The sequence below is a fragment of the Ictalurus furcatus genome, chromosome 7, assembly GCF_023375685.1.
Source record: "Ictalurus furcatus strain D&B chromosome 7, Billie_1.0, whole genome shotgun sequence".
NCBI lineage: Eukaryota > Metazoa > Chordata > Actinopteri > Siluriformes > Ictaluridae > Ictalurus > Ictalurus furcatus.
The window spans coordinates 22,373,801-22,399,466 of record NC_071261.1 but is presented as its reverse complement, the minus strand read 5'-3'; the positions used below and the strand labels follow the sequence as shown (position 1 = coordinate 22,399,466).

At 40.3% G+C, this 25,666-nt stretch overlaps 1 protein-coding gene across 3 annotated transcripts in view; it reads left to right on the top strand.

The window, feature by feature from the left end:
* The first annotated feature begins 1,592 nt into the window (after positions 1 to 1,592).
* The window catches only part of slc8a4b (solute carrier family 8 member 4b), a 63,295-nt gene continuing 39,221 nt past the window's right edge, over positions 1,593 to 25,666 (top strand). The window contains exons 1-3 of one of the 3 annotated variants that reach the window (XM_053629266.1): positions 1,593 to 2,074; positions 2,967 to 3,122; positions 4,783 to 4,830. The gene's annotated coding sequence lies outside the window, so the exon portion shown is untranslated. The remainder of the gene's footprint in view (positions 2,075 to 2,966; positions 3,123 to 4,782; positions 4,831 to 25,666) is intronic. The other 2 variants (XM_053629267.1, XM_053629265.1) reach the window with 2 other exon arrangements.

Sequence of the window (25,666 nt, the reverse complement as noted above, 5' to 3'; positions counted from 1 at the left end):
AAAAGTAAGAATATGTTTTATAAAATATTGAACATAAAGGGGAGGCCATAGTGGCTTAGTGGTTAGCATGCTTGCCTCACACCTCCGGGGTTGGGGTTTGAATCCCATCTCCGCCCTGTGTGTGTGGAGTTTGCATGATCTCCCCGTGCTCGGGGGGGTTTCTCTGGGTACTCTGGTTTTCTCCCCCAGTTCAAAGACATGCTTTGTAGGCTGATTAGCATTTCCAAATTGTTCATAGTGTGTGAATGGGTGTGTGATTGTACCCTGTGATGGGTTGGTATAGAAAATATTGATGAAGTATAATCAGTATGTGTAACTAACATTTGGATATGTTAATAAAGTACAATCAATATGTATAACAATTATTACTTAGAAGCATAATCTAATAATCAGTATTAGTTAACAAGCATAATCTATATTTATAATCAATATTTAGAAGCATAATCTAAATCCATAGAACACTTTTTGATCAAGTTATATTCTAAGTGTGTATTAAGTTAGATGAATTCCGTGTCTTACTGTACAATAATTGTCTTTCTGTATCAGCCTGCACCTTTCTGCAGAGCAATAAACTGGCATTAGATATTTGCTGATAACTGCTTTTGTAAGTAAACAACCGTGAGGCCCAATAGCAGTTAATGAGTTAGGCTAAGGCCTCAGGAAGGGAGGTAGATATCAGCCTGGACAGCAGATAGAAACAGACAGAAGCTCATTGAGACATAAGAAGGGATGTGTTGGTCAGAGAGAAACAAAAAACAAAGACTCTGTCTGAGTGAAACCTTTTTAAAAAAGAAACCTTGTGCTCATAAATCCTTTTCAAGTAAAACAACTAACAACGCATGCTCCACAAGTTTAAGATAACATATAGACATGAAAAATTAATCATGGTGAAGAAGATTGGTCTGTTTTTAATGAGAAAATTCAAAAACCTCGCCTAAGATGAATACACTTTGGAGAAAGGTATAAAAAGGGCTGTGTTTCTTTGCATAATTTAGACTTTCTGCAGACTGTGGCTTAGTGGTTACCACGTTCGCCTCACATCTCCAGGGTCGGGGGTTTGATTCCCACTGTGGCCCTGTGTGTGCGGAGTTTGCATGTTCTCCCGGTGCTGCAGGGGTTTCCTCCGGGTACTCTGGTTTCCTCTCCCAGTCCAAAGACATGCATGCTAGGCTGATTAGGCATGTCCAAAGTGTCTGTATTTTATGAATGGGTGTGTGAACGTGTGTATGTGATTGTGCCCTGTGATGGATTGGCACCCTGTCCAGGGTGTACTCCGCCTTGTGCCCGATGCTCCCTGGGATAGGCTCCAGGTTCCCCGTGACCCTGAAAAGGATAAGTGGTATAGAAGATGGATAGATGGATGTCTCACTTTATTGTTTCAATAAAGTTCAATAAAGACATCTACAAACCCTCTGTCTCTGAAGTTTTTTGTTAGGCTGGAAAGATTGTTAGCCACGACATTGGCACCCCATCCAGGGTGTCCCCCGAATTAAGGTCCCTCTCCCCATCTCCATTCACACGACTCAAACTGATGCTGATGCTGTTGGAGCACACATGCGCTCGCTCTCTCTCTCTCTCTCTCTCTCTCTCTCTCTCTCTCTCTCACACACACACACACACAGATTCAGTTCCCACTCTGTTCAGTTTCAGTGCTCGCAGCTCCTGCTCTTCTTCTCCTCTGAGCTTGAAGCTCTCCTTCACCAAGGCACAGGTATTTGCATAAGTTATTATCGGCTATAAAGGAGCGACAGGAGCGTTCACTCAGCTCGGCTATGGATGAAGGAGACAGGGTGAGAGCATAATTCGGTTTGAGAGGCCATCGTAAATTATTCTCAGAGTCTGCGATCGATCCTGCAGCGGAGGAGAAATCATTTTTGCCCTGCTGCTTACACTGTAGTGTTCTGGAAACTACGTGAAGAGGCGGATCACCTCCAGAAACTAGTGCCATGGAGCCCAGCAGCCTGCTTTTCCTCTAGAGGACCAGCTCGCTGTGAGACGTCAGTAACCGGCCCGACAGACAGGTGCATCACCCCCGAGGATCTGTCCTGTGGATTTGCGCGTTATCTCTGAGTCGGTAGGTCAAACGGACTGCTGTAATATTTGCATATTAGACTATACAGCCACCATCCTATCATTAGGATGTTTATGGAAAATAAGTAGTACTGGGAGTCACATATAGACTAGAAGGTACTCAGTAAAACTCCTTTTACATTAACAAAACAAGTGTTCATATATTTATGGGGGGAAAAAAACCCAACAACTTTTTTTTTTCTTTGGTAGGCTAGCACTTTCATGAAAACAAGAACAAATGTAGGCTACTACACTGTAGCTTTCCTTGTGGCTGATGTGGTACCTTCTATGGTACACTTTTTTGGAAAGGTGCATGTAGTGTATTTTTAAAGCTTGATTAAAAAGAATGAAGATTATATATTAAATGCATAAAAGATGCACCCTTAAGGGTATCACTCACTGCAGCAAAAATGAAGGTGCACTTCAGTAATTATTTTTTTTCCTGAGATTGTGGACTAAGTGGATGTTAATGAAGCGCTACAGCTATCTGTTAATTCAATACTCCAAGTGTTAACACTAACATTTTTTGTTGTGTCATTATGAGGCTTGAACTGTGATTGGGGGTCATGTCTCTGATGGACCTGTTGTGACATGACTGCACTTTCAGATTGCAGAATAATCTTTATTATTAGTTGTAAACACTTTGTAGGTTTGTAGACGTGAGCTTTAAAAAGACAGTGAGGACAAGTTCCAGATTCCGTGGCTTGGTGCCAAACAACAAACATTAAAGAAGGGTATAAAAGATGATGAGGGCGCTTTAGGAAATATGTATCAATGAGTCACTTGAGACTCAAGTTATAAATAGGTTATCAGATGCCACCAAAGACGGCGGAAAATAAGGAGCTCTCATTTGCTTAGATTCTTAGAACAAATCTGTTCATTTGTGTGTGTTGCAGCAGGTCAGAAGGAGAAGAGGAAGCTAACCTAGTGAGGGACAAACCTCAAGCCATGGCCGTCTAGCACCAGATTTCTGTCCCTGAGTCACCAGAGAGACCTCGACGAAGCCAGTACCTGATTATAGAGAGCTTTGGTTTCTGTCAGACCAACAGTGGGTAAGAACTACTGGCTTTATAAAGCACAGGGGGAAAAATTAACTACTTGCCGCACAGCAACTAAACAGTAACACATGTGTACAAGTATATTGGATAAATAATATGAATAATATGAATATGAAAAGGAATTACAGCACTTTTATACAGTCCATCTCTTTTATGGCAATTGTGTGTCATTATCTCAGTTATACACTGACAAGACAGCAAATGGTGTAGAAAAAAGTCAACTGCTTATAATCGAAAGCATACCACCATATATATGTAAAATGGTGGTATGGACATGTATGGCTGATGGTAGAACTAACTCATTTATCTTTATTTATACTTAATAACTGCCACTGACAGCAGCATGATGATTTCTGATCTGTGCAGAGATATATTAAATGATGTCCTGCTTCTCCATGATGGTGTACAGAAAAGTATTACTGAAATCACTATGGGGCTGAGTCATGGCCAATTACACAGTGTACTTGGGACAAAAGGACAGAAAACATTGAGAAAATAGAAAATAGTTGGATTACAGGCCCGACAGTGCATCAGTATGCAAACCACTCAGTGTCTGGTGATGTCTGACAGTTTAATAACACAGAATTCAGGCAGGCAGTGATTGCAAAGGATTCGTAATCGGAGTACTCAACATTGACATTTCACTTTATGTTACAATTTGTATAATTACTCTTGGTCCCTTGAAATGGGGAGACTATGTAGAAAAATGATGCGGCCAACAATTACACAAATCCCAAAGTAAAGCTGACATTCTGCACCTTAACTGGATTATATTCTTTACAGTGTACTGGGATACAGATCCCAAAAAAAGAAACGTTATCACTGTCCAATTATTAATGGACTGCACTGTGTATGTTTTTACTTTCCAAGAAGTTTCATTTACTTGAACTTTGTGCTGTCAAGTGTGAAATTAAGTTTGAGGTTCATACTGACCACTAGCCTTATTTCGTTGCACCAGTAAAATGCCTGAGAGTGTTCAGGGTGAATATGAATAATTTAGCCGGATGCTCTGGTAATAGGCTACAGTTTGCTTTGTGTGAATGTGAAGGATTTATTTCATGTTTCACGCATCCTTATCGTGAGGCTGTTAAAACTTGATCACCCAAATCCATTTCAGATACCAGCTATTTCCCACCTCTGTACCTTTCTATTTGTCTATCCAGCCTCCGCTTATCACTGTCTACTGATTTCCACTCATTCTGTCACACAGTGTCTTGCTTTAGATTTTCATAATCCACAGCAGAATTGAAGTCTGACCTGTATTACGTAATATATTCAGTACGCTACATGGATGACATGGTATCAGGAAGACATGCATCCATGCACGCTGATGTGTGTGTTGGTGCATGTGTGTGTGTGCGTGTGTGGGCCAGTGAGTCTGTAGTGCCTGAAGTAGATCCCCCCTTGATGACTGGATTATAGAGAGATCAGAAAAAGATAGAAATCAAAAGATAGCCTTCATAGAGGATTGCGTGTAAAAACTTTCCTTGCCCTTGATTGGTTTCTGTCTTTTACTGTTATTGGTTGCTCCTTCATGATGTATTTCTTCACCTTTCAGCCTAGTACTTTGCATATGCATAAATGCTTAATTTGTTTATTCATGATATCATATGTAAATAAATAGGACCACAATTCTCTGTATACCCGTTTGTAGAAACTCTGGCAAAACCAATGTGTAAAACGAACACACTACAGCATATAAGTAAGTAAGCATTTAAATATTTTTTTTTTTACTGTGTGGTAATGACATGCTATTAAATAAATGTAATCTAAATAGGAATTTCTAGCTTCAAGTAGCTACAATATAGGTAGCATAATAATTGCCAGCTAATATCAAATAGATAATAAAGCTGGTTTGAGTTCAATCAAAAGGATTGGGAATGATAGGCTAACTCAGTGGTTCTCAACAGGGAAGGCAGATTGTTTTCAAGAAAAAAAAACAGTCAGGGCATGATTTGGGTACTTAGTGTATTTTATTGCATTTCAAATAGAATGTGCTTAAATGAAAAACCCCGCATTCTCTCTCCCTCTGCATTTTATTTTTGCTGGGGAGAGGCGGAGCTTAGGCCCTGTTTACACTAGTGCGTTTTCATTTTAAAACGCATAACTTTTTGCTAGGGTTACACCTGTCGTCTACACTACTCTGGCATTTTCGACCCATGAAAATGGAGACTTTTGAAAATGCCGAAGACCCCATTTTAGTTTGAAATATAGAATAGATAATCATTATTCCTGGTCTCCTCCATTGGGGTGGGGGGGGGGGGGGGGGGTTAGTTACAAATGGTTGAGAACCTCTGAGCTAACTCATAAAACATACTAGGCATTTTATGTAATTATAGCTTAGTGAGAGCAGTATGAAAATGATTTAATAAGAAGCTAACATATTTCAAAATTACTTTTCTATAAGTATTCCAAGTTTTCTGGTTGCTTCTCTGTAGTGTAGCTTTAGTCAGAAGCTGGCCGCATGCTAATATTGATAAAAGGTAGGTAATTGATAGGTAAAAGGTTAGCTACTTTTAGTACTGCTTTTTAGGAAAATCAATGAAATGAGTCTCATTATTAATAGATTTGTTTATGTAGCATCAATATAGCGCCTTTAACTAGCAGCTAAATCAGGCCATATGAAAGTTAAACAAATTCCACACATTTCATGTTACTATACATTTCTTTTGGCAAGTCAATTAGGGCACCTACATAAATTCCACAAACCACAAAAGGTACCACAAAGATCTGTACAAGTAATTGTATGCCAATATAAAAATATTGGGACCACACAGACACTGAATCATTCAGCCTCACCTGCATCCATTGTCTATGAAGACGGGAATTCTGTAATATTTAAGACCTTCTTGTATACCAAAACAAACCTTGCTTTTGGAAGATATTATAAGTATATTTCATGCCAGATTTGAAATTGAAGTGGAACTACTCCACAAGTTTCTTCATCTTAAACTCTTTATTTAAGAGTTGGATAATTTTTTTTGAGCCAATGCCATTTCATTAATATGGAAAGAGTGCCAGGAAATGTATGCATATTCTGATTTGGCCCACAGGGGGAAAACGGAGTAATTAAAATAGATGGCACAAGGAAATTGAGCCTGGCTAAGGAAGGCCTGCATTACAGAATGACTTGTCAGAACTGCAGCTGTCATCATTCAAACATCACTGAAGCTAGTGAACCAAGAGAGGCTCTTGTGAGGTGGTTACTTTCTACCACTCACTGTTAACAATTAAGTAGACATGGTTGCATCCTGACTCAGTATATAATCTTGGTAAATATATAATGGGATATTGTCACTGAAAGGAAAAAAATCTACCCTGAATATTATTTATAATGAACATGTGATCAAGATTTATCTTGAAATCAATTTCTGAGTTGATTTTTTTCAGTTTAAACTCTTTTTATTTGGATTATGTTCACTTTGGTTAATGTATTCCTATGTTACCTACTATACTGTTAAACTACTTGCTGATAGTAGCACTAGGGATTTAACCCTTGCTTCATCTCTACTTAATGAGACTGATGCAGTAATCCTTTAGTCCTTTAGTCTGTTTAGCTCTTTAACCTCCTCATCTGTACTTTAACAGATAAGGTTCCAGAGCTTTAACTTTCATGCTAATTCCATCACCATTGTGATTGTCCTCTCATAGATCACTAACTAGCCAAGTATCTGCCATAACCTACAGGGGTATAAAAGTCTACACACACCTGTTAAAATGGTAGGTTTTTGTGTTGTAAAAAAAAAATGAACTAAATTAATTTATGTCAGAACCTTTTTCACCTTTATTGCAACATATAAATATCAAGTGAAAAAATACCAGAATTTTTTTGGAATAAAAAGAAAAAGAAAAAACTTCCGATACCCAGCTTGAATAAGCGTGCACATCCATTTATAATTGGGAATATGGCAGTGTTCAGAATCAATGAATCACATTCAAGCTCGTGTTAAATACTAATTAGTACACACCTGCCATCAGTTAAAGTGACTGATCACCCCCAAATAAAGTAAAGCTGTTCCTATAAGATTTTCTAGGTAACATCCCTGGGCTGCAAAGAGCTTACAAATCTCGGGATCTCATTTTTAAAAATATCAATCAGGAGAGGGTTACAAAAAAATTTCCAAGGCACTGGACAGACCGTGGAACACTGTAAAGACAATAATCAACAAGTGGAAAAAATATGGCATGGCAGTGACAGTTCTAAGAGCAGGATGTCCCTCTAAAATTGATGAGAAGATCAGGAAAAAACTTCCAAGAGGCCTACAGCAACATTAATAGAATTGCAGCAATTTCTGGCAAGTACTGGTTGCTCGCTATATGTGACAACAATCTCCAGAATTCTTCATATCTCTGGGATGACCTGAGGAGGGCTGTGTACAGGAGATGCCCAGCCAATTGGACAGAGTTGGAATGCTTTTGCCAGGAAGAATGTACCAAACTCAAGATGTACCAAACTGATTGGCTCTTACCCAAAAATATTGAATGCCGTGATAAAATCTAAAGGTGTTTCAACTAAATATTAGTTTAAGGAAGTGCACATTTATGCAACCAGGTTATTGTACAATTTTTATTTTTCATTGTTTTTCACTTTAATTGACAGGTTAAAGTTTCACAATGAAGGTAGAAAAGGTTCTGACATGATTTATCTTGGTTTAAAATTTTTATCTCACAAAAACCTGACATTTTGCTTACTGTTTCTACTTTTGCGATGCCAGGAAAAGAGTTGTTACGGTTATTGATATATAGGACTAGACAATCATAGGACTGGAGCACTGTAATTATCTCACGTTTGTAGTGCTAGTGCTTACACTGAGATTATTGTGAAACCTCCATGTCTCGTGCTGTCTGCACGGCTAATAATTTTCTTATACAAAAACATCTCCGTGAGAATATGCCTTTAACTGTAATGCGTTCTGGACATTCACTAACTTCTCACGAAAATACAGCACTAACCAACAAATTAGCACATGTAAACTTAATTTAATTTGTTTTAGAAGGAGATTTCCTTTAACTCAGTGTGCAGAAAAAGCTGTTTAAGCTGAGAGACAGGAAGGACCTGCAAAGCCGTTCAGCAGTCTTAAGTCGCTTTTGTTTACGTATTTAATTTTTTGTACAGAGATAAGCTCCCTCTCCTCCTTAATAGAGTTTGACTGGACTATTGTTTTTTTGTACTGTGCTTCTTTACTTTATTTTATTTTTATTGTATTTATGTTATGTTATGGTAATATGTTTTTACCACTACCTTAATGCTGCAGTCTATCCATCCATCTATCTATCTATCTATCTATGCATACATACATACATGCATGCATGCATACATTGTGTCAAATTAGAGAAGAGAGAAGGAGAAGAGAAGAGAAACAGAGAAGGAGACAACCTGCATGTGATTGTAAGCAAATGCATTAAAAAACAAACAAAAAAACACAAGGTCACTTTCCCTTAAAGGAACATTCAGTTATGTCAACTGATGTGTTAGCTGTTGATACGTTTTATTTTCAGTCTTTTTAAAGATAATCTTTTAGACTTATATTTTGAAGTACTTGTCAAGTGTGAAATTAAATTATCCACATTATCAACTTATTACAACATTTGATGGGCACCATCAATATATTCACTGTTCGTTATACCTATTCATCTGAATCCTGCAGCAGAACTAAATTGGTACTGGACATCATTGTGGTAAACAGGTGCTGTTGTAGCTTTGACGTACTCTTAGAGAAACAAGTAAAATCGAAAAACGAGTAAAATCTATTACCAATCTAGCAAATGTAATATCGACTGCAACCTAAACTTACCATCTAAGTAATATGTCTGGTCAATAGGACTAAGAGAGCTGATGATTAAAGCTGGCAATGATGGCTGCTGGAGGTGGAAGGGGAGCAAAGGTAGGGAGAAATGATTAAATGGAGTGTAAGGGAGGATGAGGGAATGAATTTGGAACTGCAGTGCTTCAGAGGCAAGAAAAGAAAGGGTTTGATTTGCGTAGTGTTACACAGATGAAAGAGTACAGACAGATAGAGAGGTGAGCACCAGAATAAAAGTGGTCCTATGTGGAGCGAGATAAGAGGAAGGATTTTAAAGGAAAGAAGATAGTATGGTGGATGGATTTTTTCTGCCAGAAGTACTTCATTCAGGCCGGAATAGCTGTCTGGTCTTTTAATCAATTCCACTCCAGTCCAAGGATGTGTGCAGCTGAACTGCAACATACTTCTACTTCCATTTCATGTTCTCTGACAGTTCTGTGGTGGAGACAAGATTGTAGAGACACACACCACATGTTTACCCTCCAGAACTACTGTCATGGTAGTTAAAGTGAGACAATTTACCTCTAGTTCCTGTTAAACTACCATAGGACTGACAGAGAGAGAGAGAGAGAGAGAGAGAGAGAGAGAGCATGAGAAAGATTTATGAGGAACGCATGTCCCCAAAGCAATGTTTTATTTGACAGTAGCAGTCTGTAAACACTATTCCAGTGATAAAGCCCCCATGTGTCACAGAGTACCCCTGGCTGAATGCCATTTTGCCCTGTATGTGTGTGTGCGTGTGTGTGTGTGTGTGTGAATAAGTGAGAGACAGACCAGGTTTCCCGCTGGTTGCTCAGTCATGATGACTGTGTGCAGCAGCATACAAGCTCTACACAGCGCTGCACGAATGATACCACAACCCAGTGAGCCTGATGATTGTCCTGATGGGCTTCATCTCGGGTCTGTAAACCCTACCTGCTTTATGAGAGGCTTTTAGCCAGTGATGTTTAATGATTGGAATCAAAGGCGGGGTCTTAAAAATTTATTTGAAGTGGTGGAGATTTGCAGATGCTGGCAGCTTTCACCTAACTTTCTTAAAATTAGTTAGACATAACTCAAATTTATGACATGCTGCTGTCCAATAAAATAAAGACTTATTTATTTATTTATTCTTTCACAAAAATTGATTATGGCAGAAAATAAGAGATTATGACCGTTACTGTCCAGCTGCCTCGAACATACTCTTTTTGCACTGGAGCTGTCCAGTTTTAGCGAGTTTTACACATTTTAATCTGTTTTGAAGGGTCTTAATTATGTATCACCCAGGTTTACAGCCACTTAAAGAAATAAAGTCTGTTGTTTTATAACTTAATCTCTATCTACCTACTGTAGTCTGTTGCATATACTGTATGGACAAAAGTCTGTGGACTGCTGATTGTGACACCCATATTTACTCGTTGAGCATCCCATTCCAGATTTAGTCCCCTTTGCTGTTATAATAACCACCACTCTTCTGGAAAGGCTTATTTAATTAAATAAGATTTAATTAAAAACTTAGATTTTGCAGCATGGCTGTGGGGATTTGCCCATTCAGCCACAAGAGCATTAGTGAGGTCAGGCATTGATGTAGGTTGAGGAGGTCTGGGGTGCAGTGAGCATTCCAATTCATCCCAAAGGTGTTCATTGGAGTTGAGGTCAGTTCTCTGTGCAGGATACTCACATTGTTCCAAATCAACCTTGGCACATAACGTCTTTATGGAGCTCACATTGTGCACAGGGCTGTTGTCATACTGGGACAGGTGTGGGCTTCTTAGTTCCAGTGAAGGAAAATTATAATGCTACACCATACTAGGGCATCCTGTAGAATTGTGTACTTCTAAATTTGGGCAAGATCTCCATATGGGTTTGATGGTCAAGAGTCCACATATCGTTGGCCATATAGTGTACGTGCAAGCACCACAGGTAAGACTATCCACATGTTTCCCTGTACTCAGAAAAGAACAGAAAATCCACTTACACGGCTAATGAGTGACGCAACAGAAAATCGTTTGCTTTATCGTTGGGAGATCATGAGTTTGAATTGCAAAGAAACCATAACCATCTGTGGCCAGGGAGCCAAGGGAGCAGAGATTGCCCATGCTCTCTGGGTGAGAGTGGTGGCAGACTCTCTCTCCTTGCCATTGACAGTGACAATATTACGTGAGCTAATGTATGTGGAAGAAGGCAGACTGTGCTTTCCAGCGAGTGTGTTTCGCTGCCATGTGACACAGCATGATCACCAGTTAAAAATGATGAGATTGGCTGGCTTCACATGTATGGGGGAAATAAGAAATCATGACTCTTAAATATGAAGCCTGTAACAGTTCTACTCACAACAAAGGTCATAGAATGAGGTCACAGAATTCAAGAAGCCCTTATATCTCCATTGTATGTTTTCTTTTGTTTACTATTTATTTTGAAACATCACAACTGCAGCCATGGTAAGTGCACATATACTACAAATGCAGTACAGAATATGTCTTTAATGATTTCAGGTGACACACTCTGCTATGCTGTAATTTTACTCGAATGCTATTTAAACTTAACCATCCCTACACTATGTCCCTTTAACTGATTATTCAAACTGTACTAGCAGCATATACTACATGTTTTTTGCAAGTGTGTGAATTTTATTTGCCAAAAACAATCATGTCTGTGCACTACTGGGATATAATATTATGAGTGTGTGTGTGTGTGTGTGTGTTTGTGCATGTGTGATTGTCAGATGGGAGCTTCTCGGCTTCAAACGCAAGGGTTAGCGTGATCAAAGGCAGCGTTTAGCGCTGTGTGTTGCTATCACATCACCGGCAGCTCCACAATCAGCAGCTCCAATTATAGCTTTCAAAGAGGAAGTTGCTTTCTGTGTCTCTCTCTCTCTCTCTCTCTGTTTTTCCCCCCACTGCAGCCCAGTGTCTGAACACATGGATTATGTGCTCTGCATAGAAAGAATAGCCCACATCTTTTCTTAATCAAAATTTTATGGTTATTATTATTTTACGTGATCCTGCAGCTTTTATTTCTTCATTTGTAGAAATTGTGTTGAGAACGTGTAGGCTTCATTTCTTTGGTAACTGTCTTTTGTGTATTAATTAGAAAAATTGTAGGGGACAGGAAATTACTAATTCTGGAGGACAATAACACCAATATCTAAGCTGTATTCTACTCAATTTGACCCTGTCCTTTTACGTGATACTATAAGTGGCCAACAATGACATTCTCATGGTTAGTGATAGGGGAACTGAAAGAAACACAAAAAGTGCTTTTGTTTTTTATTCCTTTGTGTATCTGTGACTCTATTGGTGATGTGTTCTGGAATTTGTGTGTGCCTTTTAAAATGTCCTTTTATTATGTGTGAACTGTGGGTAGATTTCTGCTTTGTTGTGTGTGTGTGTTTTTTGTTTTTTAATGTCTGTATGTTTGCCTAAGGCTGTTCATCATTACATGTGCAAACATAATTGGAAATTAACAGCTATATTCCATGTCTCATTTTGGTGACATATCTAGAAATGTGACCCCTATATTCATTTTAAAAACCATTTGTTGGATTTCATTTTCGATGGACGGCTAAAGGCATGTCCACAAACGTTCTGCATATTGTTTTTTAAACAATTGTGGTACATTGCAAGATGCAACATAACACTTTGTGCTTAATTATATAGACTGTGTAACAGCAAGGTCTCACACTTGTGAACTGGTCACACTTGCTAATGGTTCGGCAGAAATAAGGACGCCGGAGGCAGGCTTGGAGCAACTCAACTCTTTCACTTTTCAGCTTTCACATGGCTTTGTGCTGGTTGCTCTTGCTCTCTTCCCCGAGACGCTCGTTTCGCTCTCCTTTTTATCCTTGCATTTCCTCACTGCAACACAGAACATTCATTAATAGAATTCTCCACAGGTGTGCATTCCATACCACTCACTTTCTCCAGCTCTGCCCTCCATTCACAAACTGGCGCTCCACGTAACCCTACCACCCGACTCATGTCAGGGAGCCATCCTGCTTGCCACCGATTCCCCCAACTGCCAAGAGAGGAAATCTGCCAATGCCATCTTTGCCCCCGGCCTCTGTATCAAATTTGATACCAACAAATTTGGCGTGATCCAATCAGAGGGTGAAGGCCCATCCCAACAGATTTTGGTTTCAGATTGATAGCCAGACACTCCTTTTCTTTCATGCTGTATTTAGTATCTCACACGGAGAGTTTGTGGCTGATTTTTAGCATGGTGCGCTCCACCCCATCCGCCGTGTGGGACGGCTCTCGAGCCTCTATCCAACGTGTTTGTCTGTAAAACAAAAGGGAGGGAGAACTCAGGAGAATTTAAGAGTGGTCCACCAGAAAGTGCAGCTTTTACCTGAGTGAAAGCCTGCTGGCACAGCTCTGTCCAATGGGTCTGGCGCTCCCTTATTAGTAAGATCAGTCAGTGGGCTGGTGATGTCCAAATAATTAGGTACAAATCTCCAATAATAGCCAGCCAGCCCCAGAAACTCTCACCTCTTTTTTGGTCTTGAGTCTCGGGCAGGCTGCAATCACTGCTGTCTTATCAATTTGGGGACACACCTGCCCAAGGCCCAAGTGGAAGCCCAGATATCACTCGTCCAATCACACACTTCCATTTGGTTCGCCGTGAGTCCCACCAATCTCAGTGATCTCAGACCAGCCCTCAGGTGCTGCATGTGCTGCTTCCAATCATTACTGTAGATAATAACGTCCTCTAAATAGGCAGTGGCATAAGCAGTGTGGGGTTGGAGGATTCTGTCCATGAGTCGCTGAAATGTCGCGGGGGCTCCGCGCAACCCAAAAGGAAGGTCACAAATTGGTGTTACCTAAACGGAGTGGAAAAGGCAGCTTTTTCAGAAGATATTGGATTCAAGGAAATCTGCTAATATCCCTTTGTTAAATCCAGTGTCAAATATAAGCGAGCCGCACCTAACTGATCGAGGAGTTTGTCAATGTGATGCATTGGGTGTGCTTCAAATTCAGGCAGTGCATTGACTTTTCTAAAGTCCACACAAAAATCAACTGTCCTATCAGCTTTGGGCACCAATACCACTGGGCTGCTCCAGTCAATGTGGGACTCTTCGATTACTCCCATGTCGAGCATAGCCTTGAGTTCATCCCAAACCACATTTTTCTGTGTTCGGGCAGACGATGGAGGCGGCTGTGTACCACCACCCCAGGGGTTGTCTCTATGTGGTGCTTTATGAGATTAGTGTGACTGGGTAGAGGTGAGAAAAACTCTGCCTGCAATTTAACAACGTCAATTTAGCAATGATTTGGTACAGAGAGAGGTGGTCTCCATAAGACCGGGGTGGATTGAGCTGCTGTTTTTAGATTTACCTCCGGTCCTAACTCCTCCCTCTCTGGAACAAGGTTGCCAAAGCCACAGGAACCACCTCCCTCCATGGTTTAAGGGAGGTTAAGGTGGTACACTTCCCCCGCCCTGCCTCTATCCATTCGCCTTACCTCACAATCGACATCCCCATCCCACCATGTGGCCTCAAAGGGCCCTCGCCACTTGGCGGGTAATTTAGAGCTTGACGTGGGTAGTAAAAGGAGCAAACTCTTGCAAACTGGTGCAAACTCTCACAGCTGAGTACCCCGTTATACAGCCAAGACTGACATTCGTACACCTGTAGCAAATTCTCCTGTGTTATGTGGCTTAAGTTGTGGCTTTTCTCACAGGTCAAAAGAACGTATTGAATTTCACTTTTACTGTTAGAAGGTCCCTCCTCCCAATTTTCTTGAATGACGTTGAGCATGCCATGAGGCTTCTGCCCATACAATAACTTGAATGGTGAAAATCCTGTGGAGGTTTGCAGGACCACTCGTACTGCAAATAACAGGGGCTCTAGCCACTTATCCCAATTTTGCACATCGTCGTGAACTGACTTATGAATCATGTTTTTAAGCATTTGATTAAATCATTCGACCACCCCATCCATTTGCGGATGATAAATACTGCTGTTAATCGGTTTAATCCCCCAAAATTTGTAAAGCTCGCGTAGTGCCAGAAAAGATGGGGAAAGCAGGGAGGTGTGGCTGTCAAGTACAAGCTCCTGCTTCAGTCAAGCAGTGAGTCTATTCCTCATCTGGACATGTCTACGTGTTATGGTGATTGCAAACGATTCATCAGCTGGCGTTCATCAGTCCCTACATACTACTGGAATATCCCCATCGTACCGATCTCGTGTGATCAGCTTCCCCTGCACTTCCTAATTTTGATAGACTCTTAATTATTAGGGATTTTAATATTCATGTATGTTGCCCACCAAACTCTTTTCCTAAACACTTTATTATCCTTAGTGAGGCATTTGACCTAGTGCAGCTTTTGAAAGGCCCTACTCAAATACAGGGCCACACACTAGATCTTGTAATGTCACATGGGTTCTCTGTGTGTGATATTGAGATATGTGACCATAGCTTCTCTGACCATAAACCCATTATATTTAATATATCTCTGTCATCAAATATTGTCAAATCCCATGTGCCTGCTTACTTGCCCTGGAAGATATCTGGTACCACTTCTGCCTCCTTTTCATCATTGTTTGAGATGTTTCCTCAATCTTCGGATCTTGCTTCACCTGATCTAAGTCCCGTTGAGCTTCTTTGTTGTTTTAACTCTGCCTGTACTAGTATCTTAGACTCTGTGGCCCCACTGAGGCCTAAACATCACAAACCTACACCTGAGCCATGGTTGAACAGCACCACGCATGGCTTGAGGCATGTAGAATGGCAGAAAGAAAATGGAAAAAGGAGAAGCTTCAGATTTCATATGAATTTTTAAAGGATTCTTTTTCCAAATATCAGAAGGCTGTGAGACCAGCCAAGTCTGTGTATTTATCAGCTCGTATAGACACAATCCTAGAACACTTTTTAGTACAATTAATGCAGTGTTAAATCCGGCTGTTTGCATTTATCCTACAGAGGCAATAGCTATGTGTGAACGTTTTTGCCAGTTTTTTTTTATTTTATTTTTTTATTGTTATTACCCCGCAGTTACTTAAACAAGTGTACTTAAACGATCTGAGTGTTGCTTTTGACATGGTGGACCACAATGTTCTTATGTCTCGCTTAGAACAGGTTATGGGCATAAGGGGTTCAGCCTTAAGTAGGTTTAAATTGTACCTTATAAACATGAGTTTTTCAGGCAATATTGGGAAATTTCACTCTGATGCTGTTCCTCTGACTTGCAATGTCCCCGAAGGTTCTACTCTAGCTCCCATACTGTTCTCTCTCTATATGCTGCCACTTGGTTCTATTTTTAAGAAATATGCTATATCTTACCACTGTTACACAGAGGACACACATTTATCTTCCTCTGAATCACAAGATCGGCTTAGACCCTGTGGTTGCTTGCCTTGTGGCTGTTACAGCATGGATATCTTTACATTTTTTTTTAAGTTTAAATGAGTTTAAAACAGAGATTGTTGTTTTTACCCCTTCTTATGCTAAGAGTACAGCTAATTTAAATCGTGATGTCTTAACACCCTATGTTAGGCCCTACGTGAAAAATCTGCGAGTCCTTTTGGACGGCGCACTAAAGCTGGATAGACAAGTTAATCAGGTTATAAAAGCTAGTTTTTATCAGCGAACCTTGGCGAAAATGAAGTCTTTTCTCTCTTTTGAGAACTTTGAAAGGGTGATCCATGCTTTTATTTCCACTATGCTTACTGTAGGATTACTGTAACTCTCTGTACCTGGGGATTAGCCATTCTTCTTTAGCTTACCTTCAGATGGTTCAAAATGCAATTGCTAGAGTTTTAACAGGGGCCTGAAACCGTGAGTATATTACCCCTGTTCTACAGTCTTTACATTGGCTACCTGTTCGCTATAGAATTGATTTTAAAGTGCTCTTATTGGTTTTTAAATCTCGAAACAGTCATACCTCTCTGACCTGCTGATAGATCATCACCCAGCGAGAGTTCTTAGGTCTGCCGATCAAAGACTTTTAGTTGTCCCAAAGTCTAGGTAAAAATCTAGGAGTGAGCAGGCATTCGCCATAGCCGCTCCAGCACTTTGGAACTGCCTGCCAATTCAAATTAGAACTTCCCCCACATTACCCATTTTTAACTCTAAGCTAAAAACATTTCTATTTGACCTGGCCTACAATTTGTGATGTTATGGGTTACTGTGTGTGCTCTGTTTTTGTTTCATGTGTGACTTTGTGCCTGTTTGATTGTATTTGATGGTTTTATTGTACAGCACTTTGGTCAGTGGTAGTTGTTTTTAATAGTGCTTTATAAATAATAAATTGATTGATTGAATTGAATTGACATGAAAGATGTGCCATGACCAGTCAGGATCTCATTTGGGGTACCGACTCGGGAGATAACATGGAAGAGTGTCTCCACAACATTACATGCGGATATTGTGGAGATATTGCGGAGAGGCACCACCACAGGATATTGCGTTGCATACTCCACTAGAACTAGCACAAAGTGATGCCCCCATACAGTTCGATCTAATGGCCTGATGTAATGGTCCATGCCAATTCTTTCGGACGGGACCTCGATTAATGGGAGTGGGCAAAGGGCGATTTTGGGGTGGTCAGCAGATTCACCAGCTGATATTTGTGACACGCCTCGCACCACCATTGCTGTGAATTCCCGGCCAATAGAAGCGGGCCAAGAGAATGTTCAATGGTTTATCCTGACCTAAGTGCCCCGCCATCAGATTATGGTGAGCCCCCTGGTATAAAAATTCCCAATGGCTTCTCGGAACCAACAACTGGGTCATTTCTTCCTGTGTGTGAATGTGCTGCATGGGCGTCAAGCAGGTCCTTTATACGCTGCTTCTGATCTCGACGCAGCGGGAGGAGGGCCTAATGCTGGGTCTGGTGGAGGTTGACGAGGGATGTGATGAAGTCGGCCAGTGGTGAAGACTCCATATTGGCGTCTTCCTCAGATCCCGAGTTTCGGCACCAGTGTCACATTTGCTAATGGTTCGGCAGAAATGAGGAAGCTAGAGTCAGGCTTGGAACAACTCAAAAGGCACTTTATTTTCTATTTCACTTTTCAGCTTATTTATTCACACACACGCATGCACACACACGGCTTCATGCTGGTCAATCCTTCTCTCTCTCTCCCCTGAGGCACTCGTCTCTCTCTTTTTTGATTATCGCGTCTCCTGCATTCCTTGCCACTCACTCCACCCTCCATTCATGTGCTCGAGCACACCCATGCTTCCACAGTAACAATTAGCAAAGATCAATTAGTTGAAATGTTAGAGGTCAAGCTTCATTCATATGAAATCCAACAACATCCACCTTTTCACTTCTTAAAGTTATTCAATACAGCCACATTTCACCTATTGACAAGGCTTTGGTGGGATTTAAAATGAGTGATTTTGATGGGTTTAATATAAATAAGAAAAGCAATGACTGCCAGATGTGCTTCTAGCCTCAGGTTTGACCTTTTGTACCTGTAAAATGAGTTTTTAAGATTAGATTTTGCAGTATATAGCTGACTGGTGGATTTTGTTGTGTTTTACTATTGTACAGCTAATAGTTTTATTATCTGCAGCACAATTTTACACCAAGCTTCAGTTGAAAACTAGGATATGGTTGTGCGTTTCCAGAGCTAATTCTGAAGCTGAGAAGATGTGATTACTGAGCAAATGCCTTGGCGTTAAGCTCTTTTCTGATATGATTACTGAGTGAATGGTTCGGTGATATGGTCTGTTCTGTAGTGGAACGGATTTACTTCTGGAGCTTGGTAAGCCAGTGGTGCCAGTGAGTCATTTCATTTTCAGCAGGATCCAATACTGTGCCCTTTCCCTTTTGAAAAAAAAAAAAAAAATAGAGGGAGCGAGACAGAATAACGTGTGCATTCATTTGAAGGACAGAAGACAGACATAACCTTTTACTTCTCTTACAAATTCAGGGAAAAGTAAAGCTATTAAATGATTGGTGCTTCCTCCACTCATCTACCTACCCTTTCACTTGGTCTCAGTTCTGTCCCTTACATTTTTCATCTGTTTTAATATTACTACATGCTTCAGTAAACATATCCCTTTTTAAGGCTTTTGTAAGGGTTATGGACCTGATTGGGTTTAAGTTCCCAGAATTCTACATAGGAATGCTGTGGATACTAACCCAAATGAGTTTGTGAAGAAATGCATCTTCTACTGATTTATCTGAAAACAGCAATCTACACTATATGGCCAAATGTATGTGGACACCTGACCATCACACCCATATGTGGTTCTTCCCCAAACTGTTACCACAAAGTTGGCCACACACAATTGTATAGGATGTCTTTGTATGCTGTAGCATTAAAATTTTCTTTCATTGGAACTAAGGGGCCCAAACATGTTCTAGCATGACAATGCCCCTGTGCACAAAGTGAGCTCCATAAAGACATGGTTTGCTAAAGTTGGAGTGGAAGAATGTGTCCTGCACAGAGACCTGACCTCAACCCCACTGAACACCTTTGGGATGAACTGGACCGCCAACTCCACCCCAGGCCTCCTCACCCAACATCAGTGCCTGACCTCACTAATGCTCTTGTGGCTGCATGAGCAAATCCTCACAGGCATGCTCCAATATCTAGTGGAACACCTTCCCAAAAGAGTGCTGGTTTTTATAACAGCAAAGGGGAACAACATCTGGAATGCGAAGCTCAAAAAGCACGTATGAGTGTGATAGTCATATGTCCACAAACTTTTGACCATATAATGTATATTATACTTTCATATCTGTAGCTAGAGACTCAGAGGAAATATTGTTTCTTTTATATATTATTATATATTTTTTAAATGGCGTATACATAAGGCATGGTGGCTTCGGGTTAGCACATTTACCTTGTACATCTGGGGTTGGGGGCTTGAATCCCGCCTCTGCCCTGTGTACGTGTATTGAAAATGGATGGATGGATGTTGCTATTAGATTACATCAAGCTCAAACAGTTTGGCTTTCTATAAAATGAGGAGGATATATGGTATTTATCTGTTGCAAAGCAGAATTGGGAGAGTCTTCATACAATGATTATTTCTGATGTAGTTTACAAAATAAATGAATAGTGCAATAAGGATACCTAGCTTACAACTTGACATCAGCTTTAGTGTTTCTTCTCTCTCTCTCTCTCTCTCTCTCTCTCTAATGTCTACTTCCTCTCATTTACAAAGTTGTACTAGCACTTTATGAAAGAGGAAGAAGCACTTCATTGTGCTGCTGGAACACCAGTAATCAGTAGCTAGGGTTGCCACATGGTCTGGGCTTGAAAGAAAAGAGTAGATCAGTTTCTCTTATCAGTGCCAATGGCTTCAGGGAACATAAAATATTTTGAGCTAATTATGCTAAGTGTAAACTAAACAGTTAATGTTTGTTATTGTGTAGCTCATACATAAGCTATGAATTTTACATAAACAGATATAAATGCAGAAATATGTACACGTTTGCACTGTATAACCTTGTGGTTGATAGATTTTTGTTATAGCATAATGTAGACATTTGAACAGATGCTAATTATCCAGTATGTTTGGCAACATACAGAACATCCCAGTCACACATGTACAACATTGGGTGTTTTATACAGTGACTACAGCATATGATTAACTGGTTTAGACTTTTGGGTAGTTATACACATTACTGCTCTCCGTGTGACAGTTTGAAATTGCATTGTCAGCTTGTTGAAACAATTTTGCACTCTCTCTAGACAAGAAGCCAGAATGTGGTATAATGTTCCCGAGAACTGCACTAAGAGTTGGTAATCATGGGCTGCTGATGTACCTGTAGGTTCTAATGATAGCTCATTGCTAAGGCTCCTTCATATAGGTGTTGTCACAAGTAAGAAGGGCACACACACATACACACACATTTATGTAGTTTTTCTTTGTCTCTCTCCTGCTGCGCTGCCACCTGCTTGTTTGTTAGTGCTGGGTCATCTAGGCCATCGTTCTCTTTTCCTCTCCAAACACACTCAGGGTCGACAACTGATGAAGGTCACATTGACTGTGCTGACTTCAGTGGCTGTTCTCTAATCAGTTGGTGCCCAGATTAATAAGCCTGAGTCATTCCTGCTGAGATTCTGACACTGACCTCAGGCATGTTTGAATAAAATTCAAACCTTGAAAACAGTGTAAACAGAGTGTAGACTTAGTGCTGAAAAATTTGCTTCTGGTTTTTTTCGTGCTCAATTGTTTTGCTTTGTCACTGTTTTTTCTTTCTTTGCTTTTGAAAAACCTTTTGTATTACCCATCTGTGTACTGCTCTTGAACTTGACATTGACCTTCCTCTCATTTATCTTTTGGTCTTCTCTTTGTCTTTTTTTCTGATGTTCTTTCTCTCACTTCTGTTGTCATTTGCTGGTAATGGTGTGTGTAGGTAGACTTTCTGCCTTGAGTGAATTTAATACACTTAAGGAGGCAGACCTGTGTGCACACTCAAACGTATGCACACATGTATGCATGCACGTGTATATATACACACACACACACACACACACACACACACACACGGTATAAGGTTTACGGTCTATGACCCATGAACTCAGTAACTCCCTCGCCCTGTACTCTGAGTCCCTTGGGATAGGCTCTAGGCACCCCTGGAGGTTTTTCTTTGCCACCATCGCCTCTGGCTTTCTCATTAGGGACAAATTCATACATTTATTTCTGTAAAGATGCTTTGGGAAAATGTCCATTGTTACTGGATTGAACTGACTTGAAATGTACAGCTAATTAAGATACATTGATACTGCATTAACTACCAAGCGCCAACATCATTACCTAGTAAGTACGCAATCGTCTAATTCTAAAGTATGATTTTCTGCCATAAGATGCAAGGATGCATAATTAATGCAGTGAGAAGGTTCAATATGTATAGTTAAATTTAATGTTGGAGGCCCAGGGCTTAATTTTTTGAGTGGAATGTGTCAAAAATGACACGTTGCAAAAGTTTTTCATCCTCTTTAAATTAATGTCATTGTGTGACCTTACTTAAAATGTACATCTCACAGTGCAAGGGATGGTTCGAAATACCTGGATACCTCCTTGTGTGCATACTCACCCATACTGAGACCTTTAAACAGTGTCATGTAGTGATATATGATGCAGTATTCGCGACCATTACCGACATTATACAGCCTTTTTTAAATTTTCTTCTACACACCTGTGCATGTGTTGGAATACATGCACACAATATGTACGTGAAGCAACAGGTGACCTGCCCTCCAAAGCTGGGGATAGCTTCCTCTCATTCTTTTGGTTGAGTGGTTTTCCATTAACATGCCATGCACTGTTCATTGCTGGGGCTGCTAAATTAGCTGTAATTCTGATCATCCACATTGCTGGGGTTGAGTGAGTTGGGCTTGGAAGGCAAAGCTGTGTGCTCACTACCTTGGCACTGAGCATCTTAAGGGTACTGTGTTTGACTTTGACGTCCTCTTCGCTGACTGTGCAGTGGTGCCTATGTCAGTATAACATGCTTGGCCGGCAGATTTAGACACTGGCTCAGAGTCTGAGACAGCTGTGATCTGGCCCAAGCCCAACACCCTAAACAGCTTGCTAGTAGCAACTGTCCACGTTTGATGATAACCGATAAGTATCGCAAGGAGCCCAGAAATCCTTTTTTAAATGAGCTCACTTTACAGTTCAATGCCCAGCCATACTTCTTGCACCTTATCAGAGGAGCACAAAAGATGCTTTGTCTACTGTCATTTGTGAGAGATACTTCCAGGCTGATAATAATTATAAGTGAGATGCAGTGTTCTGCAGGTCTTAGCAGGATCTAAGGAGGGGTCTGGGTTGACCCCTGTCAGCTTGCAGGCACCACTGAGAGGTTTGAAAGTCACTTTGATGGCGGTTTCTCGAATAGAGTTAGATGGTGAAATGCAAACCACAACACGAATGAGCGCTTTCTCGCAACACTTGAAAATAAAAAGTGATTGCAGAGTTCACTATACCACAGTGCAAGGGTTTTTTTTGTATTTACAGCTGTCAAAAAGGACTTATTTTCAAGAGTCAGGCCCCATTACCAAACTCTTTAACCCTTGTGTGAATTAAAAAAATTTACACACAGGTCCATAGAGGACAAAAATGGTCATGTCCAAAATCTGTCATAAAAATATTATATATTAATATTTTTTCCACTTTCATTTACTTAATTTTTTTTTACCAGCATAAGTTCTGATCATAACTACCAAACATTCATTCATTTTCAGAATTTTAACACTTTAAACGCATTTCTTTACATGATGCAAAAGTCTTCAAAGCTCTGTAACCTTCTTTGACTCGTATACATGGGGTGGGATTTGTGATTTCCAGTACAATATCATTTCTTTCTTTCAAACTGTTTACACACACATATAAAATTTTCAGTACAAACATACAAACCACAACTCTGATATCCATACAAATACACTCACACAATTATAGCTGCATCATTTATTCAGTTTGTCTGCAGCACTCTATAATACAGCAGAATCAGAAAAAAGGAAAAGCATGTATTTTCCCCAGAAGCTAAACCTGAGAAAATAGAACACATTTCAGAAAATTAAAACAAAATTAAATGTTTTGAAACCTTGTCAACAAAATAAAAGCCTATTAACACCTAGAATGCATGATTTTATGCTTAAACGTCACAGAGATTAAATATTGCAGTTTGAATGGGTTCCAATGGGAATATTTTTGTCCTTGAGTGTGACTATTTTGTGTACCTAGTTTAAAATAGATTTATGAAAGCAAATACACACCTTTTCCAAAATGTATGCTGTTTGCATTCACACAGAAAAAATTATAAAATAAAATAAAAAATAAAAAAGGAAAAAGTGTCCATAAGGACGCACAAGGGTTTATGTGTTCTGGCTAATTTGATAAATAATTAGCATGTGTTGCTGGCGGTCTGCATATGAGGCAGCCATTGCAGGATATTACAGCACCATGGGTCTCCTTAGGGTCTCACAGGCTAAGGTGCCTCCACCCACCATGATCCCCTAGGAGGCTGGTGAGGAGAAATTCTCTATGTGCTGGAGTTCCTTAAGGGCCCCTTTATAAACCGATGCAAGATTCCAACTTGAATTAAGTATCTAAGAAAACTGCTTATTTGCTTGCAATCATCATTTCATTAAAATCAGTAGGCGAATTACATCCTCTGGAAATAAGCCAGGCCAGAATCTAGGGTGACGTTGTGGTTGACATTGGGATTTCGGCCCAAGCTTATGTCACCCAATTTTGTGAACCTGTTGATTGACCTTGCATCCTTCAGTAAGGCTGAGCCTGCAGAATGTTCCTTGTAATGCTGCGTGACTGGATGCCAGCCATCTGATTGTCGGACCAACTGTTTATCTGCCATGGAGGAAAACGCAAGGAGCACCCTTGTCTAAACAGAGGCTGGCCCACTGTGTGGTGGGCCTCAACACTTTGGCATATAGATTCATGGGACTTATTTAGAGGTATGCCACACACTGAGGTCTATGCTGCTGCTATCTAGGCAACACTGTGCTTCTACCTTGCAGAGATTCTACAAGGTTAGCATTGTGCCTGCCAATGGTGCAAGTGAAGTGGTCATCTCCAAACACTTTTCAGGGTAGTCCTAATGTGAGTCCTGATCCTCGTGACATCACACCCAGTGAGAAGGTTCAATATGGCCGCATGATGGCAATATTAATTGGTGTCACTACTTGACATTATTGGAAGGTTGTGGCCTGAATATGCACATGCAAGTTACATACATGATTAGCTTTATGTGGTAGCTTAGTGGTTAAGATGTTGGACTACTGCTTGGAAGATCGTGAGTTCAAATCCCATCACTGTCAAGCCCTTAACTGCTCAGCTGTATAAATGAGATAAATGTAAGGCACTCTGGATGAGGGTGTCTGCCAAATGCCAAAAAATGTCCAAAAAAAGAAGTAGTATATTTTCAGTTGTCGCAAAAGTCTGGATGTCCTTTTATGAGAAAAAACATGGATATGATAATCAGCTGCACCCAGCAAAATATATCAGGAGTTAATATGAGTTTTTAATCTTGGGATGCTATTTAGGATGTTAGGATTATTTTTTAAAATTAGTAGGCTAGCTAGCTACCTGGGTACATACGGGGCTTTCCGTTTGGGCCTTTTGGGTCAACATTCAGCATTAGTGCCTTTAATATGAATATTTTTTATATAGTCATGTGAATATGGATGGACTCTGTCCCCATCAGAGTCTCTGATGGATACCAGCCATCATTAAGCTTAATTGGTTTTGCCTTGTGGAGTCAGCAGTAAGATGGACATAGTCAATAGCTTGGGATGGCATCATGCCTCATAACACACCTGTCATGGATGGAAAATCTTGACTGATGGCATGCATATACAGGCTGTGAAACTTTTAGTATTTGACTCTTTTGTTCTTTTTCTCCATGAATGATAGCACAATGTTTGTGAAATGAATAACTCTTGGCCATGATATCTATATGCTACTTTCCTTGTGAGAATCCATTGCTCCTTGGAGCACCTACAATATGCAAATTTGTACACAAATGATAATAAAGTATGCAAAAACGCACTTCAGATGGCATAGCAATACTAAACAAAGAACTCTCTTCCAGCACTCAAGCTACTGCCAGCTTTAGGGAAAAACACACACACACAAAACACAAAACAAGTATTTCTGTGCACCAGCACTAACAATTTTCACAGAAATTTTCACCTGAATGTGCACTGTGAGAGTGTTGCTTGCATCTCAAGGCATCACACCCAGAATAGCGCTGGTGTTGTGTGCTGCCTGGATCTGTCACAGCTCAGCACAGCAGGTGAGAGGAAAGTTTGCTGTCAGTGTACAG